The sequence below is a fragment of the Staurois parvus genome, unplaced genomic scaffold (assembly GCF_062004578.1).
Source record: "Staurois parvus isolate SC_StPar_1 unplaced genomic scaffold, SC_StPar_1.0 ptg001095l, whole genome shotgun sequence".
Classification (NCBI taxonomy): Eukaryota; Metazoa; Chordata; class Amphibia; order Anura; family Ranidae; genus Staurois; species Staurois parvus.
In genome coordinates this window covers 500,986-516,797 of record NW_028318891.1, presented here as the reverse complement: position 1 = coordinate 516,797, position 15,812 = coordinate 500,986, and positions in this window count along the sequence as shown.

Sequence of the window (15,812 nt, the reverse complement as noted above, 5' to 3'; positions counted from 1 at the left end):
TTCAGAGGTTAGAGAGCGGACCATTGTGTGGAGTGCCTTTGGGCATTCCTGGTGAGCCTCCCCTGAGAGTCGTGGCTTATGCTGATGACGTGTCTGTTTTCATCTCTGTGACGTAGGAGGAGGAGGAGGTGGTCTCAGTGATGGAACAGTAAGCTGAGGCATCTGGTTCAAAGATGAATCTGGATACGAGTGAGGTTTTCTAGATGGGAGAGGAAGGCAAAGGCTTTGAGCTGCCGGACACCTTCCCAGACCCTCAGCAGGAAATTAAAGTTTTAGGCATCAAATTTGGTCCTGGTGATAATGGCCTTGCAAATTGGGTAAGCAGGCTACAAGATGCCGATGCCAAGGTTGCCAGCTGGAAGGATTGGAAACTTTCTTACAAGGAAAGGATTGACCTGATTAAAAGTTACCTAATCCCAGTATTTCTGTATGTCAACTTTGTGTTTTGCCAGTGTTTCTCTATACGATGATCTACAGTTGTTTCTTCAAGCTGTTATGGGGTAACAAACTGAGCCTCATGTAGAGATCTTACACCTACCTTCCCAGGCGGATGGGCGACATAGGTATGGTCAACCCGGTGGTTCATTTTCTCTGATGGTTTTTAAACATAATTTTGGTAGCATGCTGACAACTGGCTGGGTTGGTATTTTTTGGTTCTGGTTTAGGCATTTTCTGCGGACCTGGGAGAATGGTGGGCCAGTGAAAAGCTTGAGGGTCCAACATAAGCTCCCGGCTTATGTTGCCCTGTGCCTGAAAATGCTTCAGCAGTGGCGAGTGACGGAGGAAGAAATTAAGTCTCTTCCTAGGAAGGCCCTGGAGAGGAGGGTTGTTGAATCTGCCTTTAGCAAGCCACTGGCCTTGAGGGATTGCACAGGCCCGGTTATGAGGGAGGGTCTGCGTTTGATGAATATGGAGAGAATCCCTTTAAAGTTCCGGGGGTTTGGTTTGGCTCTCGTTCCATGGCAGACTCTATGTGAAGAGCAACCTGAAGCATCGCTCTGCGGAGTGGAGTGTGGTGGAGGAAACGCTGGACCATTTTTTCCTTCAGTGCCCTTTCAACATAGAAGTCTACAAGCGGGTGGGTGGGGCTTTGGGTATCCCTTTCCTTTCCCACTTGAGTTATGTGGAGTGGTCTTACGGAGCCTTTCAAACTCACCGGGATTTTGATTTCAAGACACTTTTTCTAGTTGGCTTAGTAGTCCATTACTACATGTGGAATGCACAGTGTCAGGTTTCCATTTGCAAAAAAGTCCTTCTTGTTGAGGTGGTGGTGCAGAACATTCTGGGTGAGGTTATAAAAGATTCAGGGTCTTGAGAAGGACAAGTGGTGGCCAGGAGCCTGGACAAAGGCGTGGAGGTATGTCAGGTCCCCGTAGCTGCTGTCTGTCAGTCTCTGGTTGCGTGGCTTCTCTTTATGTCCTTTCATGTCCCCTAGATTTTTGTAAGATCAGATTTCAAAAAAAAAAAAGGCTGCATGCATGGGAAAAAATTTTAATAGTTTCTTAGGGTGTGTATAGGTGACGATAGGGTTTGTTGAGATACATTATAAAGATAATAATATTATTAAAATATGATTAGTTCTGTATATGTTTTTTCCCGGCAAAAAAGCAGTTTCCTGTTTTCTATGCTGAAGTAAGCTATTTTTGTTTAATTATATATATATATTTTTTTATTCTGTATATATGTAAATATGTTTTTATTATGTTGTTTGTAAGCTTTTTAATAAACACAAATGTGTACTCTAATGTCTCCACCACAGCCACACATTGTTGTTATTATTATACATTTATATAGCTGTGACATATTCTGTGGCGTTGTTTAGAGAACATTAATCCGGTCACATTGATCTCTGTACCGAAGGAGCTTACACTCTAATGTCTCACCAGTGGCACACACTCCTAGTAATATTATACATTACATATATACATATATGGCTCTGACATATTTCATAGTGCCGTACAGGGAACACTGAGCTAGTCACATCAGCCTCTGCAACAGAAGAGCTTACACTCTAATGTTTTTACTACAGTCACACACTATTTTCATTATACATGTATATACAGTTGCAAGAAAAAGTATGTGAACCCCTTGGGATTATGTGGAGTTTTGCATGAATTGGGCATAAAATGTTCTCTGAACGTCATCTAAGTCACAACAATAGAAGAACACAGTCTGCTGAACATAATACTACACAAACATTAGATGTTGCCATGGTTTAATTGCACATAACATGTAAACATTCACAGTGCAGGGAGCAAAAAGTATGTGAACCTTTAGACTTAATAACTGCTTGACCCTCCTTTGGCAGTAATAACCTCAACCAAACGTTTCCTGTAGTTGCAGATCAGACCTGCACAACGATCTGGAATATTTTTGGACCACTCCTCTTCACAAAACTGTTTCAGTGTAGCAATATTCTTGGGATGTCTGGTGTGAATCGCTCTCTTAAGGTCATGCCACAGCATTTCAATTGGGTTGAGGTCAGGACTCTGACTGGGCCACTCCAGAAGGCGTATTCTGTGCTGTTGCAGCCATTGTTTTGTTGAATTACTTGTATGCTTTGGGTCATTGTCCTGTTGTATCACCCATCCTCTGCGGAGCTTCAGTTGGCGGACAGATGGTCGTACGTTTTCCTGCAAAATGTCTTTATAAACTCTGAAATTAATTTTCCCATCAATGACAACAATCCGTCCAGGCCCTGAGGCAGCAAAGCAGCCCCAAACCATGCAGCCCCAAACCATCCGCACATTGCAGAGTGCTGGCCGCACTGTGTGATTCCTGTGTTAGCAGTCTGTAATAAACTGTCTTTCTAATTTGCATTGTTGTGTATTATCTGGGGACTTGCTCTGCTCTGATCCTCACGTTGTCTTAATAATATTACCAGGACCGGAGAATACAACATATTTATCACTTTCTTTAAGCACTGGTGTATTCAGCTGCCAGCGAGTGATGTAAAGCATTCAGTGCAGGGACTAGCGCACATCCTGCAGGAAATAATGGTTTATCGTAATGTAATTGGCTGATATGAATAGTGAGGTGAGAGCTGGAATTTGATTGGCTATTCTGAGCAGCCCAGGCAGTCTCCAGCCTTCCTCCTTCTGTCTGCTGCTGGTGATATTAAAAGGTGGCAGTTAGCAGGTTCAGTCCAGCGATAATCTGGTTACAGCAGACCTATTATCACTGCTGACTGCGCCAATCTCCTCCATCTTCACAAATCATTAACTTTTGCAGGGAATCATCAGATGCAGCTGCTGCAATTAACCCCACTAATAGATATCTGCGACATCTCGGCGTGGTCGCCTGACCCACCAGAGCCGGGAACATGGCATATAGTACGTATAGTAGATGAAATGCCAGCGCAGTGAGTACAAGACCAGTACACCAAACACAATTGTCATCAATAGGCCTTTTATTGTGTATTGATGCATCAAAAAAAGAACCTTTTTGTTGAACGGATGTATAAGCATCACAACAGGCTACCTTGTGCACATGTGATAATGTGCGTTAAAGTGTTTTGGTGTGCTCTCAGCCTTAAAATATGTAAAAATAGCAATCCTGACTATACATGGGCAACATTTGGGTAATAGGAGTCCAGTACATTGAAAACTACTACAACTACACATACCGATTGGCCATAACATTATGATCACTGAAAGGTAAAGTGTATAATATTGATTATTTCTTTACAATGGCACCTTAAAGTGGATGCAAACTATTTGTTAGCAAGTGAACATGTTGTCCCTTAAGTTGATGTGTTGAAAGCTGGAAAATTCGGTAAGCATAAGGTTTTGAGCAACTTTGACAAGGGCCAAATTATAATGGCTGGACAACTGGGTCAGAGTATCTCCAAAACTGGAGCTGTTGTGGGATGTTCTCTGTCTGCAGTGGTCAGGACTGACCCAAAAGCGGTCCAAGGAAGGAAAACTGGTGAGCTAGCAACAGGGTCATGGGTGGCCAAGGCTTATTGATGCGCTTTGGGAATGAAGGCTGGCCTGTGTAGTCCGATCCAATATAAGAGCCACTGTAGCTCAAATTGCTGAAAAAGTTATCGCTGGTTCCGGTAGAAATGTGTCAGAAGTGTATCACAGTTTGTTGTGAATGGGGCTGCATAGCTGCTGACCAGTCAGGGAACCTATGCTGACCCGTGTCCACAGCCAAAAGCACCTACAATGGGCATTTGAACATCGGAGATGGACCACGGAGCAATGCATGGCCTGGGCTGATGAATTCAGGAATGGTTTGAGGAACACAATTTTAAGATATTGACCAAATTCTCTATATCTCAATCCAATTGAGTATCTGTGGGATGTGCTGGAAAAAAAAGTTTGATCCATGGAGGCCCCATCTCACAACATACAAGACTTAAAGGACCTGCTACTGATTGCTTGGTTCCAGATACCACAGCATATCTTCAGAGATCTAGTGGTGTCCATGTCTGTTTTAATTAGGCAAAAGGTGGAATTACTCAGTATTAGGTGGATGGTCATGTTATGGCTGATCAGTATATACCATCAGTAGCGAGTCAAATTCACTACTCTGTGTGGCACTGGAGATCTCCACACATTAGAGAGGTGACATACACTTTAAGGAAACCTTCCCATTTTGCTTCATAAGAGATAGGCAATAAAACGCAATCCTGAAAGTACGAGGGCAGCAAATGGGCAAGTGTTACCTGTGCCAGGACAAGATCATCTAGTACCCAGGGTGAAGACGTTGAACTCCCCCACCCATCCTAGTTTATTACATGTCAGTATCTTTTCAAGCTTTCAAGACAAGAAAATATTTAAAACATTTTAGTAGGTTTAATTAGGTCAAACAGAATCTACTTAGGCTAGGTTCACACTAGCCAAAGCTCTGAAAAGCAATCCATGGTAGATTCTTTTTCAGAGTGTGATTAAGCAGCCTTCATGCATTCAGGAGGTGATCCTGCTGCCTATTGAATGCCTTTTTGTTTACTGCTGACCTGCAGTTTATAATGGTGCTAATGTGCCACAACTGTGTATGGCTCCATTGACTTTAATGGCTGAGTTTGACAGGTGGCGCTGCGTGTCAACTCGGCATGTTTAGTGTTTAGATGAGCAGTTGGGCTGCGGTACAAACGTTTTTTAAGGGTGTAATGATTGTGAGGTCTGATAAGACACAAACTGTGTGGAGAGAATGAGGTTGTTGTACTGAACACTGTGCCACCCTCATTTTTTACATAATTTGGAAGACCATAATAAAAATGATCAGATTTCAATTTCAGCTTCAGACAAAGCAGAAAAGTTAAATGGAGTGCAGAGGTGCCATAAACTTTCACCTGCAAGGTCAGCAAAAGACTCTTAATAAAGCCTGTTGCAAATGGTCCTGTCATAAACAGTCTGGAGCAGGCATTCTCAACCAGGGTTCCAACAAAGTTTGCTTGGGGTTTCTTGAGCTGTGGCTAATTGACCTCTTAGGTAATGGTTCCTGCATAGTTCCAGGACTAAACAGTCTGGAGCAGCCATTCTCAACCAAGGTTCCAACAAAGGTTGCTTGGGGTTTCTTGAGCTGTGGCTAATTGACCTCTTAGGTAATGGTTACAGGACTAACGCCACTTGGTAGATATTTTAAGTTTCTTTAAGACCCCATTCACACTTGTGCAACTTGTCATCAAAAGGTGCATGACAAGTCATACCCCATGTTTTCCTATGATAATCATTCATATATGTGCGACTTAAAGTTGCAGAGACTTCAAAGTAGTTAATGCACTGCTTTGTTTCGACTTTCATGCAACTAAAGGGCCATAGACTTCAATGTTAACCCTTAAAAGTTGCAGGAAAGTCATACCTTAATGTTTTACATGCAACAGTGGGTCCAGCTTTGCAGAGGGACAAGTCACATCCAAGTCACACTCATCCAAAGTTGTGTCAAAGTTGCATCAAAGTGTGAATGGAGCGTAAAGGGTGGTATTCTGACCAGCACTGTAAGGGGGCAATATTCCCACTGACCCCTAAAGAGTTGGTTTTAGCAGGGGTTCCCCAAGACCTGAAAATTATTTCAAGGGTTCCTCTAAGGTAAAAAGATTGAGAGAGGCTGGTCTGGAGAGTAGGTTGAGCAATACACATCTGGGAATCTGTTTTTTTGAACTTCTAGAGCTGAACCTTATACTGTATATAATCCATAATTCCTGCTATGATGGGGCTACTTTCATAAAAAGAGGTTACATGAGTGTATAAGAAGACACAAAGTCAAGAAGGCTACTAAGACACTTGGACCTCCGAGGAGAAAGTTGCATCTGATCTATATCATATTTGGTATCTAATACTGTGTATAGAGAAATAAAAGGCCTGTTATTGCATGGAGCAGACTTAATGGTCATTGCAGCAATATACTGTAATCCTATCATACTCTGTGGGCGAAGACTGCTGGGAAATGACGTCTTTCTGTGGGACGGTATAATTGCTTTCTTTTAGGTTTCAGTAAGTGGCAGAATATACAGCTTATTATTATGGCTGCCCCAATCTCATTGTAATCTGTATTTTGTGTTTTTTTTTTTCTAATCTCCAACATAGAAATTGAGTAAATTTATTAAACACCAATTTTCAGACATTAAAATAAGTTAAAGATAGACAAGGAGATGAGGCAGGATCTCTATATCTGTAATGTAGTGTCACTGTCACACCGATTAATTTATTTTTTATGTTTATGTTGACTGAGCCTATGTCATTGGATTGCAGCACTACTCAAGCTTATATTTCCCTAGGCAGCTAACCTGCTCTACCTGCAGTCCAAACACACTTCAGTAGGACATTCTGCATCCAGAGAAACGTAACTCAAAGCAGATGAAATGCAGCCTCTGACCTGCCATCTACACTCTCCTATGGTAGCCAATGGGAATCTGCTGGCTTGCATTTGATGTGAGTTTCAAATGCAGGAAAACAGGACCTGCTGACACGAGCCCTATATCTTCTCATATCTGTGATGTCACATAAGGTCAGTAGTAGATTTTGAGTTGCAGGATCTCTGCTGTGCATGCTGGAATTTGTAGTCCTTCCACAGATGGCTGTCCTCTCTCTGGTCCAAATGCGTCATGCGGTCCTAGTTTAGCCCATGGGGGGTATTTTTAGCTCCTTGTTGTTGCTGTGCTCTGAACGCACCTCCTGGATGGCGGCAGAGACAATAAGCTCCATTCAGTGGCTGGAACATCTCTGCTTTTTGTTATGGTAATAATTGGAGCGTCTGCTTTCAAAGAGCTGAAATTATCTGTAATAAAGCACGTAGCCTGACACATACGGAGTGACTGTCACCGGTATAGAGGTTGGGGTACGGCACAAAATGGCACCAAAAATGACTGATAAATTGAATGGTGGAATTAATCTGTCTGAAAAAATGTATATGAATAATAACATCACCGCCAAAATGTGTAAATATATTACCATGACCCCCAAAAAGCTAACCGAAAATTACTTACAGAAGATCCTCATCTCTCAAGTACCAACTGTTCCAGAGTTATTACTCAACCAAACTCAGTACTAGGGCAAAAACCATGGAGACAGCTCCTTGTGGGAGAAGTCATTTTTGTAAATTTCTCACAAGAGCATGACAAATAATTCTGCCAAAAGGTCTCACAGTCTTAGATTCTTTGCCAACTGCCAGACAACTGGTATAGTTTACTTCATGAGTTGTGATTGTGGGACCTTTTATATTGGAAACACTAAGAGAGCATTTTTCCAGAGGATACGTGACCATGTTTCTGTCATTTGCAAAAAAAAGTTGGAAGCACCAATTAGCCGTCATATGGGGTTATATCATGGTTTTGATTTATCTAAGATCCATTTTTTTTTGCCCTAGAGCCAGGGGTGGACTGACCATTTGGAAACTCGGGCACTGCCCGAGGGTCCGGGGTCAGTAGGGGGCCCCATGAGATGCCCCTGGTATCTTTTTCATAGACTTTTTTGACTTTGGGCAAGGACACAGGGGCCCCATGATCCCCTATTGCCCGGGGGCCCCATGAGTTGTCAGTCCGCCCCTGCCTAGAGCATATACCCCCACATGAGAGGGGAGGGGATATTTATAAGCTGCTACTGCAATGTGAAACCAAGTGGATATATAATTTGGCAGCAACAAAGTTTCTCGGGCTTAATGGTGCTTTTAGTTTTAAGCCTTTTGTGTAGTTGGCATGGCTGTCTAATGCTGTTCCCCAGGTAACGTGTATGTTGATATTAGTTGGTGTTTATTTGGTTTATTTGTATATTTTTAATTGCAACCACTTTTTGCTTTTTGTGTTATTTGTAAGGTTCTCCTGAGGGGACATTCACTTGCCAGGATTGAGTTATGTATTGAATATTTGGTACACTTGACCCATTTATGCTTGGATGGGAAAAATGTTTATTGATACGTTTTATTATGTGTACTCCCTCTTTTTTTTACCTCCTTTGGGTGGATTGTTGAATATCGAGCGCCCTGGGTGCCGCTTAGGGTGGGGGCTGTCTGTTAGGGTTGCTGGCCCCAAGGTGTTTGTGTGGTCCTTCCTCTGGTGCCGCATTTTGATGACCCCCTGCAGTGACAACTGCTTACATTTCCATCCTGAGCCTTGTTCCAGCGACCCCTGTTGAGTCTGCGGCTGTTAGCCATGCTGTGTGGCTGGTTGTGGTTGTCTGTGGAGGGCCTGCCACAAACTCTTGTTTGGGCAGCAAGACCTTCCAATATGGCGCTGGTGTGCCGTCGCGCATCCCCACACATGTGCAGTGGTCCAATTCAGGCATCTGCACCCCTCTGGTGACAACAGATGCCGGCGGGTGGGGGCATAAAAGTCACTCGTGGTGGCTGACATGCTGTGGTCCTGGTCGCCAGGGATGATTTTGATTTACTAAGCACCTAGTCTGTATAAGAGGTAAAAGTTATATGTGAACTCCGCAATGCTCGGAACACTATGTATATTTATGTTGGTGAATACTTTTGATAGTGACATTGGTTTTCTCCCTGTCCCATTTATTATATCACTGTTGATATAGGAGATTTCTTAAATATCAGGGTTTGAACTACTGCCCTTTATTCCTTCAAGGCTCATTCAGTGTGCACCTTTTGGTGGATGCCTTCATCTTTCAGCAGTGAGGAGCAGGGCTTTTTTTCAGCGGGACCGTGGGGAAATGCAGTTCTGGCACCTTCAGCACTGAAACTATATAATGGCAAGGTGTGCTGTGCTGCTGGGGGATCTATTGTCACTGAAGGGGATCTATCTTTGTGTGGTGGTGTATTGTTGCTGGGGAGGTCTATTTTGCTGGTGGTGTTCTATTGTTGATGGGGTCAATTGTTCATGGAAGGGATCTACTGTTGAGGGAAGGGTCTATTGTCTACTGTTGCTGGCTGCTAGAGAGTCTATTGATGTTGGCTGCTGTGGGATCTGTTGTAGCTGCTGGGGGTTTATTGTTGCTAAGGTGGTATTTTTTGGTGTGGTCAATTATTTCTGAAGGAATCTATTGTTGCTGGGAGGGGGTGTCGAATGCTGCTGGTCACGGGAGATCTATTTTTCTGCAATTCTTGTTATTATTAACAAATTCCATACAAATTATTTAGCACCACAAAATTATTTTTGGCTCTGTATTCTCTAACAGGAACGGTACTGGGAGGCAGGTAGGGGGTGGAACCAAGTGAAGGTGCTCGGAGGTGGGTGGGTGGTGACAAGAAATGACTCGGGGGGGGGGGGGGGGGGGTTCCTGTACCTATTTTTTGAGCCCTGGTGAGAAGATTCTTGTATTTGATGTACAGTATGTCACTGTTGTGAAGTTGGTAGGTTTACTATAACTGCTCCCACACCAGTTGATTCAGCTAGCTCTGCCTAAGATAACAGATTTATCAATATACATATCCTTGTTGTTTTTACCTTCCGTAATACTTTTTTGTTTGGGATCCCCCTAGGACTAGTTGAGCGCAGTTTCCCCCCCCCCCCCCTTATGGGGTGCTAATCCCCTTCTGGGTGGTCATGTGGGTGCCTGGACCTTTTATTTTCAATATTTACTACTTTGACTTTGGGCATTCCTGGTAGAGGGTCCTTTCAAAGAGTCAGTTTAATTACTAATATATGTAATTTTGTTAAAGGTAGATGTATCATTATATGTCTGTGTATAATTTACCTATGTATATTTTAGTTTTTTTGTTGTTTTTAGTGGCAATCCTATTCAGTAATCTGTAAATCTCCTGAGAAAGCCAATGACTGGTGACGCATGTTGAGTTGAAACTGCTGCAGGGATGTTCTTGAGCCACATGTATCCTTCTGGTGGTTTTATGCTGTACAACCACAAAATATGTTATTGCCTTTTAACCTGCATATCTTTTAATAAAAATTTGAATGCTTTTATGCTGGCTTCTCCTTCTCTTAGCTTTCAGCTGCTGCAGGGAGAGACACACAGGGATAGGTTCCTGTAATTGCCCCCCCCCCTTCCCAACCTCACAGATCATCTTCCCTGTCCAGGATTTGATTCCCTTGCTGCCCACTAATAATGATTTTAGTGTATTCTTAATAAAAATATTATTTTAATATTTTTGGGGGGATATACATGGACCCGTGAATTCTAACAGCAGCCCTGATCACCCCTAAAGTATGTGCATATATTATCACCCCTAAAGTGTGTACATTACCCTAAAAGAGTATACATTACCCCTAAAGTGTGTATATTATTTCCCCATAAAGTGTGTACATTTATTATCATCACCCCAGGGCCTGCTCGGATATAAAGAATACTTTTTGAGTAATAAATACCTGGAATATTGGAGTGGTCAGTTACATACATTTTGCTCCTTTGATTAAAATGGGGGACCAGATACTCTGCTAATCCTGTACCCCTCACCCTCACAAACGTCGTGTCTACCCCCACCATCTCCATTACTTCACACTTATTGGCAGCAGAATTGCAAGTTCCAGATTCAGGCCAGATACTAAGCTTCATAATTCTGAATATGTAGCTGTCAGTTAGATTGTACAGGTGGGTTTGCAGAGTGGTATGGAAGGATTGTTTGTTCTGGGACATTCTACGTACAAATCACACTTAGCGCACTACGTCTTTAGGATAATGATCCATATGAGGGTAAATTGCGGCTCACAGGGGACTTTGATGTCAGGATTGGAGGTTGAATCTTTCATCTTCGGAATGATTGTTGGGTTATTGGAGATCATGAAAGGACACATTGTGAGATGCGAAGGATGGAAATGATGTAAGATATACAGGATGATGGCAAGGGAGCAATTCACATCACACGGAAATGTTCCAGATTGTCCTCGATGTCCATATAACTGCATCCCACGGACGCTGATGATAGATGGATTTATGGAAGAATTATTCTAAATAAAAAATGACAAAAAAACACTTTTGGAGCTCCTGGTGCCAGCCAGGAGCCCAAAAAGCCAGCCATGCTCTTGGCAATTTTCATTCATTTTCGTTCATGCCATTGTAACTGCACATGTGAAAGTTATCGCCACAAAACCACCACCACACGTTCAATGGGCCACCAGAATTTTGCCAATTGTGAAGTCACAGCTTCAAAGGGGAAGGAAAATTGTGATCCAATGGAATGGCTTACTAGTGTTCTAGAAATTAGTAAGTATAAACTCTGTGGATACAATATTTCCACCCTTTGATAACTATAAAAAGTTGCTCTCCTCTATAGGCACTTGAACCTTACAGCCCTGGCTTGGGTGTCTTCGATGTCTTCCTTCCCTTCTCTCTATATGCTTTTTACCCTTCTCCAATCCCCACACATACCTCCTTACTGTGGAGACTCTGTTATTTTCTCTTTATCTTTATTTGCAGCAGATTTCTTTGTATAGTGGATTTAGTAACACATACTGGTCAGTGTCTTGGTCGAACCTAGACAAGACAGCCATGGACCACCCTGTATCATCAGCCTATGTTCTGGAACATCTGTGGATGTCTACTGAGTTCACACATAACTTCTGACCTTGACAGTAGTAGTCATGGAAAACAGTCACACCTTGCTTATATCTGCACGATTCTTTGTAACAATCCACTTTTTGAAAATATTTCAATAAAAATGTATTGGAAGTAAAAAGGATAGACACTATGAAAATCTCATAGAAATCGATCTTATTTTTTTTTTATGCAGCTTTCAATCAGAATTATTTCCATCCTTGGAACTGATGAAAATCATTGACTTATGTCCACGATATTTTTACAAAAAAATGGAATGGATCTCGATGGCTTTATCAAATTACCACAAATAGGGGCAGCCTATAAGTCAGACGCATGGACAATTCCAAGCGTCCAGCTGTGAAGAGTCATTCCTCCTCCACAAGTCTGAACCCAGAATTAAAAATCCCAAGAGGAACCATCTGCACACTGCTAATTACCGTACCCTTTCTAGAAAATGTTGCAATAAAAATAGGGGTTTTTAGTTCACACATATTGCAATATATGTATAAACTGGCCAACTGCTCAAAGTAATCCCTGTATGGCCAGTCCTACTCTGCCAACGTAAATGCTACTTTGGACACAATGCCAACCTGGGGCAAACAGACACAAAGTGGGGGGAGAGCTACCAGGTTTAGGTTTGGCTACTTACCTGGTATGCAACATAAACAAGATACACCTGTGTTCAAATTCCAATAGCTTGTACATGCATTTATCTATCAGGTGCTAAAGGGTTGTAGCCACATAATAACAGTAGAAATCCCTCAGGAATAAAACGTTTTCACCCATCATGCAGTAGAGCTTCCTGCCCTATTGCTTTAAAAAAAAAAAAATATATATATATATATATATATATATATATATATATATATATAAATTTCATCACTCAACCACTTCATATCCTTAGGCTGTTTTTAAAACTTCCTGGACCAGAAGTGGTTAAAAAAAAAAAAAAAAAAGCAGCTACAGCCATGAACTTGTTATCATTTGCTGATTGGCTCTACAGTCACACAATCTCTTTTATGGAAGTGAAAAACGTTTCCTACAGTGGTTGTTGTACTCTTCCATTCCTCCACAATAAATCGCCGGAATAGTTATGTACAGAAAAGTTCAAGAAACATTTTCTGTGAAATGAACACAGATCGGAAGATTTTCTGACTTACGGTTGTCATTCCCTGGCAATCTGTGCTTGATTACCTGCAGTGGAGGGCAGGGAAGACATTGGGAGTCTAAAAGACCCCTGATGTCTCTATAGGAGTACCTGTCAACTGTTCATGCTATCACATAGGGGGCTTGTTAGCCCCCCTTGTGAAAGCAATTAAGTTAAATATGAAAAAAAATCTTAATGTAAAAAAAAAAGTAAGTTTAATAAAATAAAAATAAATAATGAAAAAAAACAATTGTATTGAAATGAAAATTTAAAAAGGTTTTATGAAATTTTAAAAAATTGGATATTTTTTGACAACTTTGTGGTCCCTGGTACCAGTAAAGTCCGTTTTCTTTTTTCTTTTCAAATGAAAAAAAATACAAAAGCATACTGGTCTCCTCTCCTTCCTTACCATGCATACACGCAAATGCAAACATGCATGTAGATCCTCCATGTGTATGTAAACAGCGATTGATCTGCACATGAGGTATTGCTGCGAACATCAGAGTGAGAGCAATAATTCTAGGACCATAATTCATTTTAAATTCTAAATAAATAACTGTAAACTCTTTTAAAGCGTCACCTGTGAAAATTTTGAGGTACTGAATTTTGTCACCATTTCACAGGCATGTGCAGTTTTGAGTCTTGACACATTTGGTCACTTTTTAACCGCCTCCCGCCTCATATGACGTCCTCCCATTCTAACCGCGCATGCGTGGCTCCCGGAGCACGGCGATCAGTGGTGCGCTGTGTCCGAAGGATCACCAATCCACAGAAAGAGCCGAAGATGTCGGCTCGGTCATGTGATCAGCTGTGTCCAATCACAGCTGATCAGATTTACACAGGGAAATGCCGGTTATCGGCATTTCTTTCCCCACCAGCTGTCATGCTGACAGCTCGTGAGGAGAGGAGAGCCGGTAATCGGCATTCCTCGGAGGAGGCATGTACACAGATCATCAGGGCACTGATGATGAGTGTGCCCTGATGATCTGTGTAGCCCCAGCAGCGCCACCTGTCAGTGTCCATCAGTGCCAGCTCTCAGTGCTCATCCATGCCACCTGCCAGTACCCATCAGTGCCACATATCAGTACTCATCTGAGATGCCTTTCAGCGTCACCCATCAGTGCCAGTCAGTGCCATATATGAGTGCTGCCTTTCAGTGCCCATCAGTGATGCCTGTCAATGCCCATCAGTCCCACCTATCAGTGTCCATCAATGCAGCCTATCAGTGCCCATCACTGCAGCCTCATTAGCGCACATCAGTAAAGGAGAAAAATCACTTATTTACAAAATTTTATAACAAAAACTAAGAAAAAATTTTTTTTTTCAAAAATTTCAGTGGTTTTTGGTTTGTTTAAGAAAAAAGAAAAATCCCAGAGGTGATTAAATACCACCAAAATAAAGCTATATCTGTCACAAAAAAATGATGATAATTTCATATGGGTACAGTGTTGCATGACCGCGCAATTGTCATTCAAAGTGCAACAGTGCTGAAAGCTGGAAATTGGCCTGGGCAGGAAGGGGGTGGAAGTGCCCTGTAGGCAGGTGGTTAATCCAACCAATGTCATCTTTTATATTTTACCATAAAATGGGTATTATATAATGTTTGTGAGCAGTAAAATTAAGTTAAAGGCCAAGAGCTCTTTCACACTGCTGCAGTGCGGTTTGGCCGCATCGCAGGTGCAGCATGGACGTACCCAATGGTTTTCATGTGGGTTACCCATACACCTTTCGCTGCGTCCCTTATTCTTGGTTCATTTTATGAAATTTGTGAAAAAATTTTTTTACTAGTAATGGTGGCATACAGCGACTTATAGTGCGACTGTGGGATTTCGGGACTGCGGTGGGCATTCTGACACTGGGGGGGAACTGACTTGGTGTCACTGACATCCCCAGTGACACCAATGCATTGATCAGTACTAATAAAAAGCACTGACACTGTACTAATGACACTGGGCAGGAGGGGGTTAGCATGTGGGGCGATCAAAGGGTTAACTGTGTACTGTGTGCTGCTTTACTATGGGGCTATGTGTGCTTTCCACTGTAAGCATGCTGCTTTGTATGGCTCTGCTATGGAACACTATTCCTCCTACTGATACTAGTGATGGGACACTGATTACTTCCAGGGCATTTGCTACTCCCACTGGCCACAGTCCAACCCCCTCAAAGTCTGAAGGACAGTAAACTGGCCCTTTGTTTGGAAAGTTTGGAGACATGCTATTTTCTGTATGCTGTATATGACAAACCTTTGTCTTTTTTGTTACACTGTAACTTAAAACTTTCAATAATGTTTTTTTACTGTTTAAAAAAAACAAAAAAAACAACAACTCCTTGGTAGCAACCCTTATATCCTGCCTCGTTGCTAGGACATGAAAGCCATTGGTTTTCACTCCTGCAATGCTGGGGGTCAGCATCCAATGGTTTTCACGTGCTAACAACAAGTCAGGATATGGGGGTTACTAGCTAGCAGTTTTTTAGCCAGGCTTCTGAGGGGACCCAAAAGGCCTACAAGTAAAACAAGAAAATGAATGATCATTTTACAAAGCTGCACATATATTTATGGGCCCTCTTGAATGCATAGGCTTTTTTTCTGGAAGAGATAAACTTCTGTTCCATCCTTACTCTGCCATTAAAGTGTTACTAAACCCACAACAGTAAAATCAATCTGTATATGCAGTAAAGCATGCTTGTTATACTCACTTTGGGACTTAAGGGGTTATTCCTTCACTTTGTGTAAAAAGGCTGCTCGATCCTGACTTCTCTGATCCTCCCCTTCTTCC